Genomic DNA, 18144 nt, shown 5'->3' with positions numbered 1-18144 from the left:
CCTAGGTACTCTACTCATTCCGGCACAGACCCACAAAAAGGCTTGAATAAATTCGAAATCCTTACCCGCTCATAAATGACTACGGCCTTAGTTCCGCAGCTGGGCCGGTGAATCGTGTTAAACTGCAGTTAGCGCGCCGTGCCCCGGCCCGGTGGAACCGACTGTCAGTTAAACCGCCGTTTCGTTGAAACGACCTGCCAATACGAGTATCGTTGATGTTTAATTTGGGTATGGAAGGGTTAAAATTATTTAGATTTACCTAGTGAAATACATGTAGGTTTTAAAATGTATTGGGCCTGCACGAAAGCTACGGTTCATGCCCTCCGTTTCTGAGAGGAGGCCTGTGCCCAGCTGTTGGACATTTTAGGCTGGGCTGGGCTGTAGACGGCCTCACATGACTCACTCGTATAACAAACATCTTAAGGAGAACCTCCCCCCCGACCCCCCCATTTATTCAGTAAATAGGCCGCAATGGGCACTTTTACACGTCATTTTTTAAACTACCAGCGCTTTCGGAAAGACCATCATTGCCAAGAAGAATGCGCCGCAAGAAACTTGGCAGAAAGTCATTTTTTCATAATAATATAATTACAAATAAAATACTTAAAAACTATATTATACAATTAAAGAAAAAAAATACAAAAAATAATAATAATAATAATAGTAATAATAATGAGACAGACCTCCTTGAGCTGCGGCCACCTCTGGTATTAGTTGCGTGCGGGCAATGACCTATGAAAACTTTTCCGAAAACTCAAATAAAATACAATATCGTTCCATTTGACATTTCAGCCGTAACGGTTTTTCCAATAACGGAAATATGAAACCGGCATTAATGAACTGGTATTTAAAAGCGGTATTTGGGTTGTTTGCTGTAACAGTGTGCGAGAGTTCGCACCTCGGTAGGTTTGCACAGTAAACGCGTTAAAACAGTAGGTTTTGTTTTCTTTAGCACCTATTAAAGCATTATGTTTACAGCGTAGGTATAAACCTTGGAATAAGTGATTGATTGGTTAGTAGTTTATAAATGTGGTACATATCTTTTAATTTCTCCAATATTTTTTTCATTTGGCATAGTCTGAAACTATGAACTGCGAACCAAAACTACTTCATATACTATACTACACTACATACTATACTATAATACATATTTTCAGAGAGTAACTAGAACTAAATTAAGTATATCCCCATTTGCGAAGAATTAATTTATATAGCGCCCGAGGGAACTAACCTATGTCCTTTCCATTGTGTTAAACTAGCCCCATACCCAACTTATTTAAATTGGTACATCGTTTTAAGTGTGAAGAGCTAACAGACACACAGAGCTACATTTATAATACTAGCTTTAGCCCACGACTCCGTCTACAAAAAATCGCTTAACGCTATAGATCCATGTAATTTTCCGGGATAAAAACTATCCTAACCTTTCCAGGGTATCAAATTATCTTCATATCAAATTTCATGTAAGGTGACCTGGGGCTATTGTAACTGGGGGGATAATATTGTATCTGAGCCGTCTGATGGCGTTCTTACGACGCCATGTTCGCCATGTTCATGTGTGTTGTGTGAAGACATTTAGAAGGTCGAAACGAAATTTGTGAGAGAAAATATTTTATTTACAATATGTCGAGTATTGACGGTTGAATTCAAACAGAAGACAAAAGTAGGTATGGCAGATCTCTTGTGCGGCTGCGCGAAATATATTATCATATTCTGGCGTCAGGTGGCGCGGCTGTAGTGTTTCTACAGTCTTCTGGCGAACACAGCGTAAAATGGCCGAGAACATGGCGTCGCAAGGACGCCATCAGGCGGTTCAGATACAATATCCCCCCAGCTACAATAGCCCCGGGTCACCCTATAACGTTTCTGCGGTTTAAACGTGAAGAAGCAAAAAAACAGACAGAATTACTTTCGCATTTATAATATCGGTTAAAAATTAATTGAACTATCGTACTGGAATAACTAGCAGACTGTCATATCCGGAGGCTCGGCGGCTAGCTAGCGACAGGACATCAGCGTCCATCCGTTTATTAATTAACGAATAGTTGACGGTCGCTGCGGCCAGGGGCCGGCTCCGAAATTCATACGGGAAATAATTAAAATGCGGTGACAACTTATGCCGCCATTAGGTCGGCTTGAATTACTATGCTGTCAATGAACGATGTTTTGTTTTGCTAATTATTGGCTTGTTTTAGACAAGGCCAAGTAGTTTGCAAGTTTTCTTCGCTCATAACTAGGTATATTTCTCTAGTTGTACTGCCCATCTCCCTTCCATACTAATATAATATCATGCTAAAACAGAGGAACCGATTTAAATGGAATTTGGTGGGAAGCTTATTAGAAAGGTCTTTTTCTACCCAGTTCACCAGAATTTATAATAAGAAATAACTTATTACAATTTCATTAGCAACTTTACATGTCTCGCTTACTAAACTGAAAGGAAAATTGGATGAATATCAAATGCCTCTTCTTAACGAAGCGTGACTAACGTACTGTTATAAAACTGTATGATTTATAAATAAATAAAAGTTGTCTGCTTTATTAACGTGTTGTATGTATTTAATAATTGAACGATATACAAATGAAGCATCGCACTTTCCAAATAATTTAACAGTGAAGAATAGAAAATTAAATTAGGGCGATTTCGCTGCAACTATAACAGTTTTGATGTGAAAATCTTGAATTATTGTTTTGTAAAAAAAAATACAAAATTAAAACTTTTCAACTCACAATTTATAATAATGTCAGGAACGTTCCGACTAATTTTGATCTTTTCTGAAGATCATCATCATAATATTTCAGCCAGAGGACGTCGACTGTTAAACATAGGCCCAATACAAATTTCTTTTTAGGGTTCCGTACCCCTTCGGGTGCCAACGGGACCCTACTACTGAGACTCCGCTGTCTGCCTGTCTGTCTGTCGGTCTGTCCGTCTGTCACAGGGTTCTATCTCTGAAGCCGTAAAAGTTAGACACTTGAAATTTTCAAAGATTATGTATTACTATGGCCGCTATAACAACAAATACTAAAAATAAAATAAAGTTACAAATTAAAGGGGGTCTTCATACAAGAAACGTGTTTTTTTCAGCGTTTTTTGGTTGCTAAGGCGACCGAGTCGCCTAGCAACGGGTAGCTATGTAGTTTGAATATCTACCTTTAAGTTTGCGATTTTAATCAATGATGTTTTACAAAAGCTTCGATAGTATAATATACTTAATTAATATAGTGACTGTTTGAGTGTGTGGTTTATTCGTTTTTGTGCAAAATTAACAAAGCAATTTATGAACCACAAACCTCAATGAAGCCAACTTTGATAGAGTGCTCGCCAAATCTACACCGTATTAATCGCTAAGTATGTGTACCTATTGTTTTTTACACTAAAAAAATCATACAATTTACAAGGTTTATAATATTATAGTTTAAAATTAATTCACAATAGTCGAGCTTCTTATTATTTAATTACACAACATACGAAGTCCGCCGAATTTCCCGCGAATGAACCGCGCTGACAGCTTTTTTTTTGAGCCGCGCGCGGCGCGTTGCGGGCAATGGTTTCAGAAGCAAACAGCCAGAACCAAAGAGGATGAGAATTCAAATTATTTTTTATTCGAAATACTTGCACAAGTGCTTACATTTCGGCGATATTTTTAGAAGCTTTTCTTTAGCTTGCCCTGTTTGTTTATTTATTTATTTATTGTTTGTTTCGGTCAATCTTGGAAGCTAAATTTGACCCACTTCCAGTGGTCCGATCGGCTTGAAATTTGGCATACTTGTGTAAATTTGGTGACAATGCAATAATCTGGTAGTGACATCTTTTTGGTCCTGCCAGGGTCGTCTTTGCAGGAGGGAACTCCTCAATAGTTAATAGTACCGACTTTAAATTGGTACAGATATGTAGTTTAGACTAAGCTAAGCTTGTATTAAAAATGATTTTTTTAACAAAATCTTATTACAAGCATTATATTTACTTGCAGTGTAATGTAACTATGTTTGCTCGGGTGGAATCTTTCAACTCAAATTTGAAGTGGATATCTTCAACCGATTGAGCTGAAATTTTACACGCATGTATAAATCCGATGACAATGCAATATTATTAAAACATGGAGTTGATCTGATGATAAAGCTAGCGGGTGACCGTAGGAAATCTGTGATAAACGACACGGCCGCATCGAGTTTGGACTCGTTTGTTGTCTTGACGAGTACTTTGTTAACCAGGGGCATAAAGTACAGTCAGCAAAAAAAACTTATATTAGAAGAATTTTAAGAAAAACTTTTACTGAACTGTTTACGGCACCCTTCATGTACGAGTCCGACTCGCACTTGGCCATTTTTTTTATCACGGGACTTTTGACACCAATTGACCTAGTCCCAAACTAAGCAAAGCTTGTACTATGGATACTAGGCAACGGATATACATACTCATATTGATAAATACATACTTAATTACATATTAAACATCCAAGACCCGAGAACATACATTCGTATTATTCATACAAATATCTGCCCCGGCCGGGAATCGAACCCGGGACCTCAAGCTTCGCAGTCAGGTTCTCTAACCACTTCGCCATCCGGTCAAATCCCTCGTCTAATACCTCCAGTCCAGTTTATTTGGTTGGTGAATCCGCGCCCTCATCAAGGACATCTATCTCGTTGTGTCTCGTTGTCTCTTGCTGTCGTCAATGTAAAATAAATAGATACTTACATATGTATAAAACATATAGTATCGCTGAATTATTGAACCATTATCTAAAGTCATGGACAAGGTACGAAACAAACAGTTTTATCGAAGTGTCGCGACAAAAACAAGCGTACCTAATCAACATTTATTTGTTGATTGACCTATTCAGATGCACTTTAATAATGTTGTTTTGTTGTTGTCCGAGTTGCCTTGCTTGCTATTTTCGAACGAGAAATTCCTATTTTTAACCCCGGAAGCAAAAAGGGGGTGTTTGACGCCAATGTCTGTCTGTATGTCTGTTGGGGGGTAGCTCTCCAACGGAAGGTCCGTTTAAGATGCGATTTCACGTGAAGTCGGCTTTAGCTAGCTTTTTGTTTTACTAAAATCGGTTCAACCGTTTTTGAGACATTGAGTTTCGAAATGACAATGTCGGGATTATTAACTTTTCTAAGTTGGTTAAGTTATAAATAGTGTTGAAGTGGCGATGGGCGGGCCACATCACTCGAAGAACAGATAACCGTTGGGGAAGAAAAAGTCCTCGAGTGGCGACCACGAACCGGAAGACGAAGAGTTGGCAGGCCTCCGCCAGGTGGACTGACGACATCGTGAGAGTTGCGGGAAACCGGTGGATGCAAGTGGCGAGTTGTCGTTCATTGTGGCGTTCTAAGGGGGAGGTCTTTGTTCAGCAGTGGACGTTTTCCGGCTGATAATGATGATGATAAGTTATAATAATTAGACGGCTTAACTCACGATTAGGCGTAACCGATTAATTAATTTGGGAATAATTAGCGTTGAGCTGGTCATAACTGCGGCATGCACCCACAAGGGCCCTTTGCTAACAATTGCATGGGTTCCATGGGATGGCCATCGAAACAGCAGACAATCAATTCTGGCAGGAGCATACTCTCGGTATGACGAGTGGCGGGAAAAAGGGGAGGCCTTTGCCCACCAGTGGGACGGCATGCTGCCTTTTGCCAGAATTATTTTTTCCCCAAATGTTTCATTTGCCAATTGTTTTATTTCTCAACTCGCAATTTTCTCCGAAATCGAAAAAAATCTTAGTGCATTTTCTTACGGTTTTATAGAACATACATAGGTTAGGTTTTAGGATCCTATCCCGAATCGGCCTTTTCAGTCATGAGCATAAATGTCGTCGTGATGCCACTTAAATCGATTTAGTGTCATTTGTTACAAATGGATGATCGTCCACTTGAATTGACCATTTTGAGTTTGGACCAAAATGAACACCATCCAAAGTGAATTTAGTCAAAATGTAATTGTGCAGAAAAATATTTATTGTAAAATAGAAACTCAAATGGAATATTGTCCATCATCATAAATTAGGAACAAAAATAAGCAATAAGTGAATGTTGTCTAAATCAAGACATACATAACTGAATATGTAGCCCAAAACAAACTATTATAGTTCGTCACAACAATTCGTCATATTTCTGAGTGTACCTACGTAAATACAAGCGGTATTTTTTTGGGGCATACATCAAATTCGTCAATTTTACCATAGGACAAGGCTCCATTTTTGACGATATTCAGGACAGTCAATTTTCTTTCTGCTGTGACGTATAATTTCGAGTCCTCCATTTTCCATTCGCACCAAATGACAGTAAATCCTTAAATCTGTAAAAGATGTCAAAGGATGATGATGATGATGAGGTTAGGTTAGGTTTGTTTGTTGTTGTGAGTTGGGAAATGAAATGTTTGGGAAAAAGCGGAGAACCCAGTGGGTGCATTTAAAGGGTCAGATAAAAAAGTTTTTTTGTTAATTTGTTTTAATGTTTGTTTCAGAGTATCAACTTTAATGGGGGACGTCGGCCGGCGCATACGCTGAAGGCCATTTGAAGATAAACCAAAGTGAAAGAATATCATTTGAAGACTCGGTATACAGCGATGTCGGCTTTTTGGTCGCTCATAGTCATGATCTAGATCTCTTTTTAACCCCCGACGCAAAAAGAGGGGTGTTATAAGTTTGACCGCTATATGCGTCTGTGTGTCTGTATGTGTCTGTCTGTCTGTCTGTGGCACCGTAGCTCTTAAACGGGTGGACCGACTTGAATGCGGTTTCTTTTATTTGATATCAGGTTTTCTAGCAATGGTTCTTAGACATGTTTTATTAACTTTTCCAACCTTTTGTTGGTTAGGTTACAATACTTGTAAGTTTGTACCTACAAAGGGTGTTATAATATTGATTCTTTGCCTATATTTCAGCAAGTCAAAAAAACACAATGAACTAAAATAATTTCCTTGCTCACCCGCGACCTTACGATAGCCAAGCTTATGCAAAATATGCGTGTTCATGCAGTTCCTCCACCTCCACACTGTAAGAACACACAAATCACACAAACCCATCTATCACCACCACCACACTACACTGACGCGTTTCGAACTCAACCAGAGCTCATCTTCAGAGTGACACAACCGTAGGTACACCATGCTACCAGTTGTTGCTAACAACTGGTAGCATGGTGTTGCTAACAACTGGTAGCATGGTGTACGGTGGTGTCACTCTGAAGATGAGCTCTGGTTGAGTTCGAAACGCGTCAGTGTAGTGTGGTGGTGGTGATAGATGGGTTTGTGTGATTTGTGTCTGTTCTTACAGTGTGGAGGTGGAGGAACTGCATGAACACGCATATTTTGCATAAGCTTGGCTATCGTAAGGTCGCGGGTGAGCAAGGAAATTATTTTAGTTCATTGATATGGACCTCCGCAAAGTAACGCCTGATTCAATAAATTATCAAAAAAACACAAATTGTGAGTTTGTATTGTTGTAACGGTGAAACTTAAGAAACTCGACGCTCGATCCAAGTATTTTAGGAATTCTTTCACACGTAGCAAACTTTAATGGTCAACGAATATCTAGGCTTTTTTTTCTCGAGAACCTCACGGTGTTTTTCTTTCGCCGTACAGCTCATGATAAATCTCAAATGTAATTTTTTACCATGAATCTCGAAGAACTCGGTAGTGAGAGCTCGAATTTGAAACACCACGATTTTTTACACTATATACCTACCATGAAACGATGAAATGGTCATTTCATAATATTTATGCTCATTCACCAGCACCAATATCTGACAACAAGCGTGCATAAATATCTGATACGACTCTATCTCTAGGGCCGGTACGACGTGTCAGATATTTTTGCATGCTCCGCTGTGACTGATATAGGTATCCATGCAGGTGACTGTACCATATAAATGCTTCTATGAAACACAAGAACTCTAGCTTTAAAAAAAAACCAAAATTATTGTTTTTATAAACTATAACTTTGTATGAGCCGAATGCTTTCTTTCTTACTGCCTAACCCCTTTGCTGAGGATATCATAGATGTAATTTTTCACCTCAGCACCTCAAACAGGCAGGTTTTGCTATGAGAAATCAGTGAGCAAAATCGCATTTTGCTCACTCCGTGAGACAAAGTAACTTTTTAATTATTTTTTTTAAATGCTGAGTACAGTGTTGGGTCTACTCACTGAATTCCAAATATTTGAACTTTACTTTGATCTGTCATTTCACTTCAAATCGAAAAAAGCAAGAGATAGGATCAAATTTGTCGATTACAAACTTAAATTAAATGTTTGGTATTAAAAATATATCGAAATATTTCCAAAATGTAAATTATCCCGATCTTTTAATAAAGTATGCAACCTCGTTGCACGAAAGCCGCTTCTCTTGTTTTTTCTTTATAAAAGAATTCCGTATACTGCCTCTACAGTATAATTATTATTTGTTAAATTGAATGATTTTTTAACAAATCTATTTATCTTTATGTAATAGAAATCTTAATAAAATCATATTTAAAGGTTTAATTGTTCAACCTTTTCAATTACCCCGAGATGAGGCTTTTTGCAGTATTAAAAAATAAGTGTGACATTAGTACAAGAAGTTAAGATTGCATGTTATGAGTATGCGATTTGTATTGTAGCTACTGGACTCTTTTTATGGTTTTAAATGTAATTATTATATTTGATAATAATCGGATTCTATTTTAAAAAATGTGTTTGTTTTGTAAACAGGTAGGTATATGTGGTTTTATTCTTATGTTACATTTAAATTATGTTCTCGCTGCTGAGGTGAAAAATTGTATGTGTCACACGAGACCAAAGTTTTTTTTGCATCTCGTGTATTTCAATCCCTTGCTGATCTCAGGATTCTAACCTAGAATCACTCGCTGACGCTCGTGATTCAATTAAAGAATCCTTCGCTTACTCGGGATTCAAAATCAACACTCGCAACAAAAAACAACTTTGCTCTCTTGTTGCACAAATAACTATTATACCATCCTGTAGAATCAATGTTTAATTTTACTCTTAAGTCAGAAATCCTAGTCTATACACAGGTCTGTATGTAGTCTGTATGTCTAAAATTAGTATTTGTTTTAGATTTTTGAAATTGGAATAAATACTCATTGATTGGTATGAAATCTGTTTTTTTTTGCTATACATGTACCTAGTTGTAAATATTTCTCAACAATACAATACAATACAATGACTCTTTATTGCACACCAACACATAGCAAGCAGTACAGAAAACAGGAAAACGATTGTCGATTGTGTTTATTTCCTTTTTAACTCCCGACGCAAGAAATGAGGCGTTATCAGTTTGACCGCTTTGTGTGTCTGTCTGTGGCACCGAAGCTCTTAAACGAGTGGACCAATTTGAATGCGAGTTTTTTTTTATTTAAAATCAGATTTTCTAAGGATGGTTCTTAGATATGTTTTATTAAAATCGGTTCAACCGGTCTTGAGATATTGAATTTTTAAGTGACATGGTCGGGGATTTTCCAACTTTTAGTTGCTTAGGTTATTGTACAGGCACCAGCATTAATATCTGCCACAGCGGAGCGTGCAAAAATATCTGACACGTCCTTCCGGTCCTAGAAATAGAGTCGTATCAGATATTGGTGCTGGTGACTGTACAAAGGATATTTGGCTAAATTATGAGGCTGGGCCGATAGAGCTCGGTATTGATATTGGAGCTATTATAATGGCATCCAATTAGCTGGCTGCAGCGACGTCACTCGAGATGTCGGTGTCATTCTCAGTGCCGTAGATAAGAAGACAGAGGACTCACTTCTATAACTAGTGTTAGGCGCCGAGCTTTGTTCGGGCTAACACTGGAACACGCGTTTTTCCAAATATAAGACCCAGCTAGACTGATTGTTCATCGAAATCTGCTTGTGTCTGGAGACTCTGCTCTTCATTTGCCGTAGCCCCCGCGGGAACTGCGCAGTTTTCCGGGATAAAAACTACTTATCCTATATCCTTTCTCGGGACTCAAACTATCATTATACCGAATTTCATCTGAATCGGTTCAGCGGTTGAGACATGATTGATAAGGTAACAAACAAACAGACTTATAAACTTTCGCATTTATAATGTTAGTAAGGTAACTAACATAAAACTACAATCATTACTCGAGCCCGCCGGTATTGCAAAAGACGATGGTAAGAGACCGGATGGTATAAGTTTGATTCCATGGAATATGGGTTGAGCCCTTGCAGGAGTGCTACAAATGCAGCTCACTGCAGTGGAAGGTTTATCTAGGCTGAAATTAGATGAGATAAAGCCAGCTAAAAACAGCGGTAAATTAAAGCAAGGTATTAATATAGTTCATACATACCTAATACACTTCTTTCACTCTCTGGATTACTTAAGGTATACTTGTCCCACTGCCAACGATGAGCGAGAAGCGAGCAGAGCGAGTAACTAGAAACGAGTGGGCGAGCAGTGAAAAGAGAGTGTAGTTTTGTTGCTCGATTGTAAGCGAGTGTTCGAGTGCCACGGGCGATTACTCGCTCTACTCGCTCGAGCGCGGCGGCCGCCAAACTAACAGCGCTGAGCGAGTAACTAGCTCAGCGAGTTTTATAGCTCTTGTCGCTGCGACAAAAGATGTAAAAGCGAGTTCTCGCCAGCAGTGTGAACCGCCAGCGATCAACTATTAATATTGTTTCTTTTACTCACACAGGATCTTATATCTTTTATTCGTTTCTTGAGCGAGAAAATAGTCGATAACCAATCGTTTCCTCGCTGTCGGTAAGACAACTGCCTAACATAAATGTTCCCAACCCCCCACTCTGATACCTTCTAGGTATAAGCTTTATAGTATAACGCTTAATTAGCGTGTAGCGTCTTCTAGTATATTTAAAAATCATGTCAATAAAAGTTTGTAGCTAGCTCTAAAACCCAAAAACCCCGTATTTACAGCGGAACCCGGTACAATATCAATTTCCTTAGCGTCGCATGCCTCCATCTCAAATCGCGTGTTTGGTAACCTCTTTAATTGGGACCGCGTTAGTACCGCGGGGCTTTCCGCGGAGGCCTGACTGCTTACCGACTAAACTAACAAATTCTTAAATTTAACAAAAAAAAAACGTTGATTACGGGCAGTGGCTTTAGTGTTTAAAAAAGTGCGGGCGAACTTGGCGAGATTTTGTGGGCATTTTGGCCCGAGTCTATGCTGCCAGATTGTAGCGCTAAAATGGAATGAAGAAGTTGGTAATTAAAGACGAGATAAAACAATTGCTTGAAAATAAATTATTAGCTTCAAATGCAAGGACATAAGAATTCAAGAGACAAGGATTAAAGAGACAAAGTAGTTAAGGTTTTGACGATATGCTTGAAATTTTGGGTTAGTTACAACAAAGCAAGCATTGCTTACTTAGTAGGTACACGAAGGTTCATAATTATTAGAGGTAGCACAGTTTGAATCAAAATTCAGGGGCGTCCAATTATTTAAACGGACCTAACCATCTGTTAAAATATTTCGGTTAAATTTAAAAACTCCTACAAATGAATGAAATTATTTTCTGCCAGTGTGAGGACGATACCTCAACTGGAGTGATAGAAGTCCCATAGGCGGGATGGGCGTAAGGCAGATGACTATTGTCATCTGACTTGGTGACAATGGGACCTAATTGCAAGATATTTAATCCAAGAGAAAAAAAATCGGTTCATAAATGACCGACTTCTGAGGATAACCTCCTCTTTTTTTTGTAAGTTGGTTATAAAAGCGCCAAAGTTAGGTACATTCTTGATTGCTAATTGAGTCATCTAATTTAAAAATTCCAATATTTTTATAATACTGTTACTGTTAAGTTACTGAATTAAATCAATTAATAAAATAAAATTAAACTAAACACTATTTTTATACTATTTTGTAAATTCATGGAAAAGTTTGTTCATCGCGTTAGGACAGGACGATTTATAGTTCGCAATTAAGAACTAGTTAGAACTATACTAAAGTCAAATTACTAAACTAATCTTTCCTAATAAAAAAGTTACTGTTGTAAGTTTTGATTGCTTGAGGGAAACTTATTGACTACTTACCTATGAAAAATAGTGTACCAAAGCCACTTGCTAGATAATGAATCTCAATTTAGTGTTAAATCAAGTTTAGTCAGATCAGGATGTAAAGAATTGCCGGTGTAATAAATTGTATTGCACTGGTTCCCCGATCATTAAAATTTGATGATGCTATTTTATGCTATAATTTAATAGTCATTGGATCTTTTAGCATGCATGTAGCAATTTTCAAATCTATCAAACTAGAGAAAACGGATAAAAATTCATTTTCTTAGCAAAAAAAAACAAAAAAAACTGGCAAATAAATGAATTATAGAAACGAATGGCTCTGCGAGCTAGAGTAGACCTCGCGAGTTTATCGAACTGGATTAATTATTATTTACTACGTTTTCAAATTAAACTGTGGATTTTTAAGAGCTTTAAAAAAAACAGTTTAATTAGCAAACTTCCTCACAAACTTTCACAAGCACTTAGAAATGCGGTTTGTACAGATGAATAGCTGAATATCCATCATATGAAGTCTTTCGCCGGAAGCATTCTTGCCCAAGCGGAGACTCTTCGATCGCGCTTGGCTCTTGCTCGGTCAACAAATGCAACTTTAGAACATCAGTGAAGTGAAGTGTCAGTGTTTTGGACTGTTGTCAACGTGTAAATTCCTTCGAACATGAGGCTCTCTCGTCAGTAACTAAGTATTTAGTTGCACTGTTTAGTTGTCTACCCGCTGCTTTGCACGATTATTAGAAAGCACGCAATCATTTCTAATCAAAATAGCTTTGTATTTTAAATTTACTATCTACTGCTTTGTTTTTTAGTATAGCTTTGCAGGTCTTATGTTCGTAGGTAATTAGGTACTCGTAAACTGTCTGAATTTTCCATCGCATTTACATATCTAATGTTTCTACTTAGTACTTCAATGACAGTTAGGTAAAGCTCTCCTTGTCGTTTTGGATGTCAATGACCTGACTTTAATAATATAAAGGGGGTTCGATCCCCAGCTGAGGCAGATATTTATATGAATAATACGAATATTGTTCTCGGGCCTTGGATGTTTAATGTGTATTTAAGTATGTATTTATCTATATACCTAAGTGCCAAGTATGTTTATCCGTTGCCTAGTATCCATAGCACAAGCTTTGCTTAGTTTGGGACTAGGTCAATTGGTGTCAGTTGGCCCATGATATTTGTGTTTTTATTTATAAAAATAACAAATATTATAAAATTTATACTGACCTACTAGCTACAAGCAAACCCACGATTCGTCTGTGAAGTATTCGTTTATCACTATCCTGGGCATGTCACTATCCGATTATTGTATTGTCATCAGAATTACATAAGTACGCCAAATTTCAAGTCAATTCGGCCACTGGAAGTGGATCAAATTCAACTTGCAAGATTTGACAAGCACATTTGTACAGTCAAGTGCAAAATACGGCCTTATTGCGTCGGAATAAGAGTCTGAGGTACATATTTTTAAAACTTTTAATAAGTACATATTTTTACACTTGACTGTACATACAGACATACATACATGAAAGCTTGTAAAAATGGGATATTGTCAGGAAAATAATTCCTAAAATTGTTTCAAAAACATTTTTTTCAGTCCATTTACATGATATCTTAGGGGTTGAGGTATAAAAAAGAAATGGACCAACGGACCTCCTGGCAACATTCATAATCATATTTTTCTGAGTTCAAAACTATTCACAGAATGCGGTCCTCATATTTTGCATACTCAACTCCCTCCAGAACCCGCTCTCTATAACTATTTTTCGATTTGCTTCCAAAATATGAAGCTACTAACGTATCTACTAATTCTTGTTAAGAGTAAAGTTATGTTTGGTCACGGTATAGTAAACAGTATGGAACTATACACTATGTGTCCGTATGATGCTACACACACTTCGTTGAGTTTAACTTTGCATGTCCGACCCTTGCCCAATAAAACGAAAGGCGATAAATTTGCACGAGCACAAGTTTGACTTGCATCTACAGGATAGTGCTCCAAAGGGGTCGTGTCAATCCTATCCCGGGGGGAAATTGGGATTACCTGCTCAGCTGTTTTGAAAATTGGACGGAAGGGACATAAAGCTTTTAACTCCCTGGAGATTTGTAAGTTCACGGGTCCTCAGAGCAGCGGGTTTAGGGAATTATTTGTAAAGGTTATCTTATCTGCAATATTAAATAGCTAAAGGATTTTCAAAATATTATTCGATAACTTAGAGACCCCAAACTTTAAAGATTGTACTGGCGAGGAAACTGAATCACGTTTCACGTAAGGGTGGAAACTTTTCATAATCAATTTGGCTATTTATTTGGCAAATGTATGGGATGTCAACATGACATTGGTAGTACAAAATAAACGTTCCACCCTGGTACGTGATTTCGACTATACTTAAGTTTATGAGAAGCGAGATTTGGTTGTATTTGTTTCTAGCTGCCGCCCGCTACTCCATCTGCACAAAATTTGTTTATCGCTTCGCTATCCCAAGGGATTTATACAATTCTCATAAAAAACAACTATCCTATGTCCTTCCCAGTAAGCCATACTATCTCCTTACACCCTTTTTTCCGTCGGGGATTAAAAATACTCGCTGAACACTACTGAACCTTAAAATCTCCAAAACACTCCCAAAACTTCCAGCAACCAAATTATTACCCCAAAAGCGGGTGAAAAATTTACAAAAATCCTTCGGCTAAATACTCTCAGGCGGCGGAAGTAATTTAAAATGATCCAAATTTTTGGCCGGATAATACGTGGTTAATTATGAATGGACCCGGATGTTGCTGCCGGTTAAAATGCTCGAGTTTATATCCCTATGGGCGGATTAGGAACTGCAGTTATTCTCATTATTCATACGTTTGGTGAAGCCCATGCGAAGCTTAAGGCCCGTACCCGTTTTACAAAATAACGTCGGGTTGAACCATTGACATCTATGTACTAGACTGCATGTTTCTTACAAAAAACAGTTCACAGCGCGGTTTTGTGAACAGTTAACTATAGTCGGTTGACGAACGTGAACGAAGGGAAATGTGCAAAGCGACAGGAAACGACCACACTATATCCCAAGGAGTCATGAAGGTTCACTGCTGATTATCCGACGGCCACTACCATCTGTCAGAGAGCGTAGCATGAGGCAAATTTACAAAAAATGAGGCTGACAACACTTGCTGTACACTGATTAAACGATGTTGATACTTGAAATTATTTTAATTTTCCGGATATTAAATTATAATCGGAACTCTTCAAGCTGCATCAAAATTCATGTAGTAATTTTTGAAAGTTATAATGATTTTGAACATTAATTTGATTTTGTAGTGCGCGTGTTGCGGCAGTCGCGTTGCTACTATGAAGAAGGGCTACGAATTAGCCCGAAACATGTCGAGCTAAACTCGATTTAAGACGTGAGTTATCCATAACAATATCATTTAGTAAAAGTTGATGATGCACTTTAGGAGTCCCTTGGTAAATTTTATAACCTTTGTCAGTGCCCATTTACGTACAGTCCAGACGCATCAATTTTTGGACCATTTTGACCAGATTGGCATTGAATATATTCTAACGTTTTAATTCTAACATAATCTTATAACATTTTACATTTTGAGGATCCTAGCGGAGGTTGAATTAAACATAAAAATATTTATTTATTTCTTATAGCAAAAGTATCAAAATTATCTAAGCCGGGCTAGCTAGAATGACAATATGACAATTTTGACAGTATCAAAAATGATACCAGATTAAAGTTTCGTAAAAAATTCGTGGACAGCTTTCGCTCTCCAGAGTCTAGTCTAACAAGCCTTTAAGGCCCGGCTCTACGTAGCGACATGCATGCACAAACGGCTTGTGCGAAAATTGGCGCAAAACTGTATGGTGTTATAAAGCCATTTGTCAAAACCATTTTGCCGTCTTAACGCACATGCTTGCTTGTGCAAATTGGAATTTGCGCTAGTATGATTTCTCGTAGCGTGTACTAAATTGGACCCTACCATCCTAAGATTCAATATCAGTTGTATGGGTTTAAAAAATGAAAAAACCGGCCAAGAGCGTGTCGGACACGCCCAAAATAGGGTTCCGTAGCCATTACGAAAATTAATAATGTAATATTTTTCTAGAAGGTGTCCATTTCGTAGAAGGTTCTCGTCTATGTATAATCCTGGCCTCCGCGGCAGAATCTGAATTTGACCTTCGTCGTAAATAAACGTTATGTGACAAAACCCCCTAATCCTAACACTGACAGGTGTCAGATGACACTATGTTTGATTAAATAACTGTGGCAAAGATAAACGTAGTTTTTAACGCCATGGCAACTTTACTATGTTTAGTTTGGCTATAATTTCCGGTAACTTATAAATAGGGTAAAAAATTGAAAACCCAACTAAAATCAAAATCCTTCAAAAAGATGTCTTAAATTCGCCTATTTTTTATGAAAAAAAAATGTAAAAAGAAACATTGTTTTTTTGACACCAATGCCAATTTCTATGAAACTGGCGATTTTATTTTTCTGGTGATTTCAGAAGAATTAAGTGGCAACACTGTCAGCCCTTAAGTAAACGGAACCGGAAGCTTACACGTGTACATCGCGTGACGGAAGGACAAACAGATATGATTCCCGTTTCATTTGGTAATCGGTCAAAGGCTAGCCTTTACTGTTGGTTCTCGAACTCATTATTCGATCTACATAAACAGCACTTACTATCAGCTGAGAGAGAGTTCAGTCGCCGGTCAGTTATAGATTTATAATTACTACTATTCTACCCTCATAAGGCAATTGGCAGTATTTAATTTTTAGACATTCCGAGTAAACAGAAAATGTGTAAATTGATTTCGCGTCGCCTTTAGGAGGTTTTATTGTTCTTAGGGGTTTTTGATCATGTTGTAGACAAGATACGTAACGGCCAATTTCATGGTCTTCGTAATGGTAGTAACTCAAAATTGTTTTTTTTTTTAGATACTGCCTACTATTATGAGGGCAGGATTTAGAGAGTTATAATTACTTACCACCAGGTTAAATAAATGTAAACAAAACAACGTCAATTGGTCAACTATCTAAACACACATTTCTATATGAAATACACTAGTCTACTTTGTATTACAAATAGATAAGTAAAATGTTAAAAATCCTTGAATGTACCAAATCTGGCTGCTGAAGTTTGTTTACATTTAGTTAAACACCTATCCAAACCAAGTATAGTGCGGTAAAAAGGCAACGGCAACTACTTACAGCGTGCGGCGCATATTACACACACACACACACACACACACGGCGTACATTGTGTCTTAAGGGCGGTAACTAAGGAATTACGAACGAGAGTCTATTAGAAGCCCGAGCTTTAATGAGTCGATGTTCGTAATTCTAGTACCGCCCGTGTGACATACAATGTTTTTCATCACATTTGCGAGTAAAATTTTATATTTGTAAAAGAAAAAATATAATTGTTCCAAATATTGGCGATACCTTAGGCTGTGCTCTTGGCAGCGCCGCCCTCTACCTCCCTCGGCATGCGCCGCAACGTGCGTGTGCATGTAGACCATGTAGTCCTGCAGCAGCACGCGGCACGGCGCAGCGCCATCAGTACGGGCACTGACTCATTTACCGACCTTGGGCTTCATGGCAAGAAAATATGTAGGTACGCGCAATGACTCATTTACCGACCACGGGTTTCATGACAAGCACATTAAGGTCGAGGGTTTTATTTGGGGGGTTGCACCAAGGTAGCCTGCATGTTACGACACTGTTTACGAGCAAGTGTGATGAAAAAATATAAACAAACAAACAAAATTACCTACTCAGATTTGAAGCAGTAAAAATCAATATGTAGGAATAAAATAATTAAGAACGACCAACAACGTCAAGTAGTAGGGGCAACGAAAAATACAAATAAAAGTGAGTAAGTACTACTAAAGTAAGTACTAAAAACATCGATTATTTAACTTCCGCACGCACTCTCTCTCAACGGATTAAAGACCAATTTCCTTCGACAAACTTTCTGCATTAATTTACCAAGTTATGACATGTTACCGCTTTTATAGTATTTTTGTAAGTCGCCTGCCAACTTACATTTGCGGTTGGGCAAAAATAAAACTAGTGAATCTTCGTACAATGTTGTCGCTTTTGTGTGGAGGAGGCGCCTCGTTTGACTGAATATTTAAAT

The 18144-nt window shown here is 37.9% G+C and overlaps 1 protein-coding gene across 1 annotated transcript in view; it reads left to right on the top strand.

Annotated features, from left to right (window-relative positions):
- Window positions 1-8026, top strand: part of LOC141426166 (uncharacterized) — a 66494-nt gene extending 58468 nt beyond the window's left edge. The window contains exon 3 of the mRNA XM_074085025.1: window positions 6482-8026. The gene's annotated coding sequence lies outside the window, so the exon portion shown is untranslated. The remainder of the gene's footprint in view (window positions 1-6481) is intronic.
- The last annotated feature ends 10118 nt before the right edge of the window (window positions 8027-18144 follow it).

The sequence above is a fragment of the Choristoneura fumiferana genome, chromosome 3 (assembly GCF_025370935.1).
Source record: "Choristoneura fumiferana chromosome 3, NRCan_CFum_1, whole genome shotgun sequence".
Taxonomy (NCBI): domain Eukaryota; kingdom Metazoa; phylum Arthropoda; class Insecta; order Lepidoptera; family Tortricidae; genus Choristoneura; species Choristoneura fumiferana.
The sequence above is the reverse complement of the archived record's forward strand: the minus strand, read 5'-3'. Positions and strand labels throughout refer to the sequence as shown.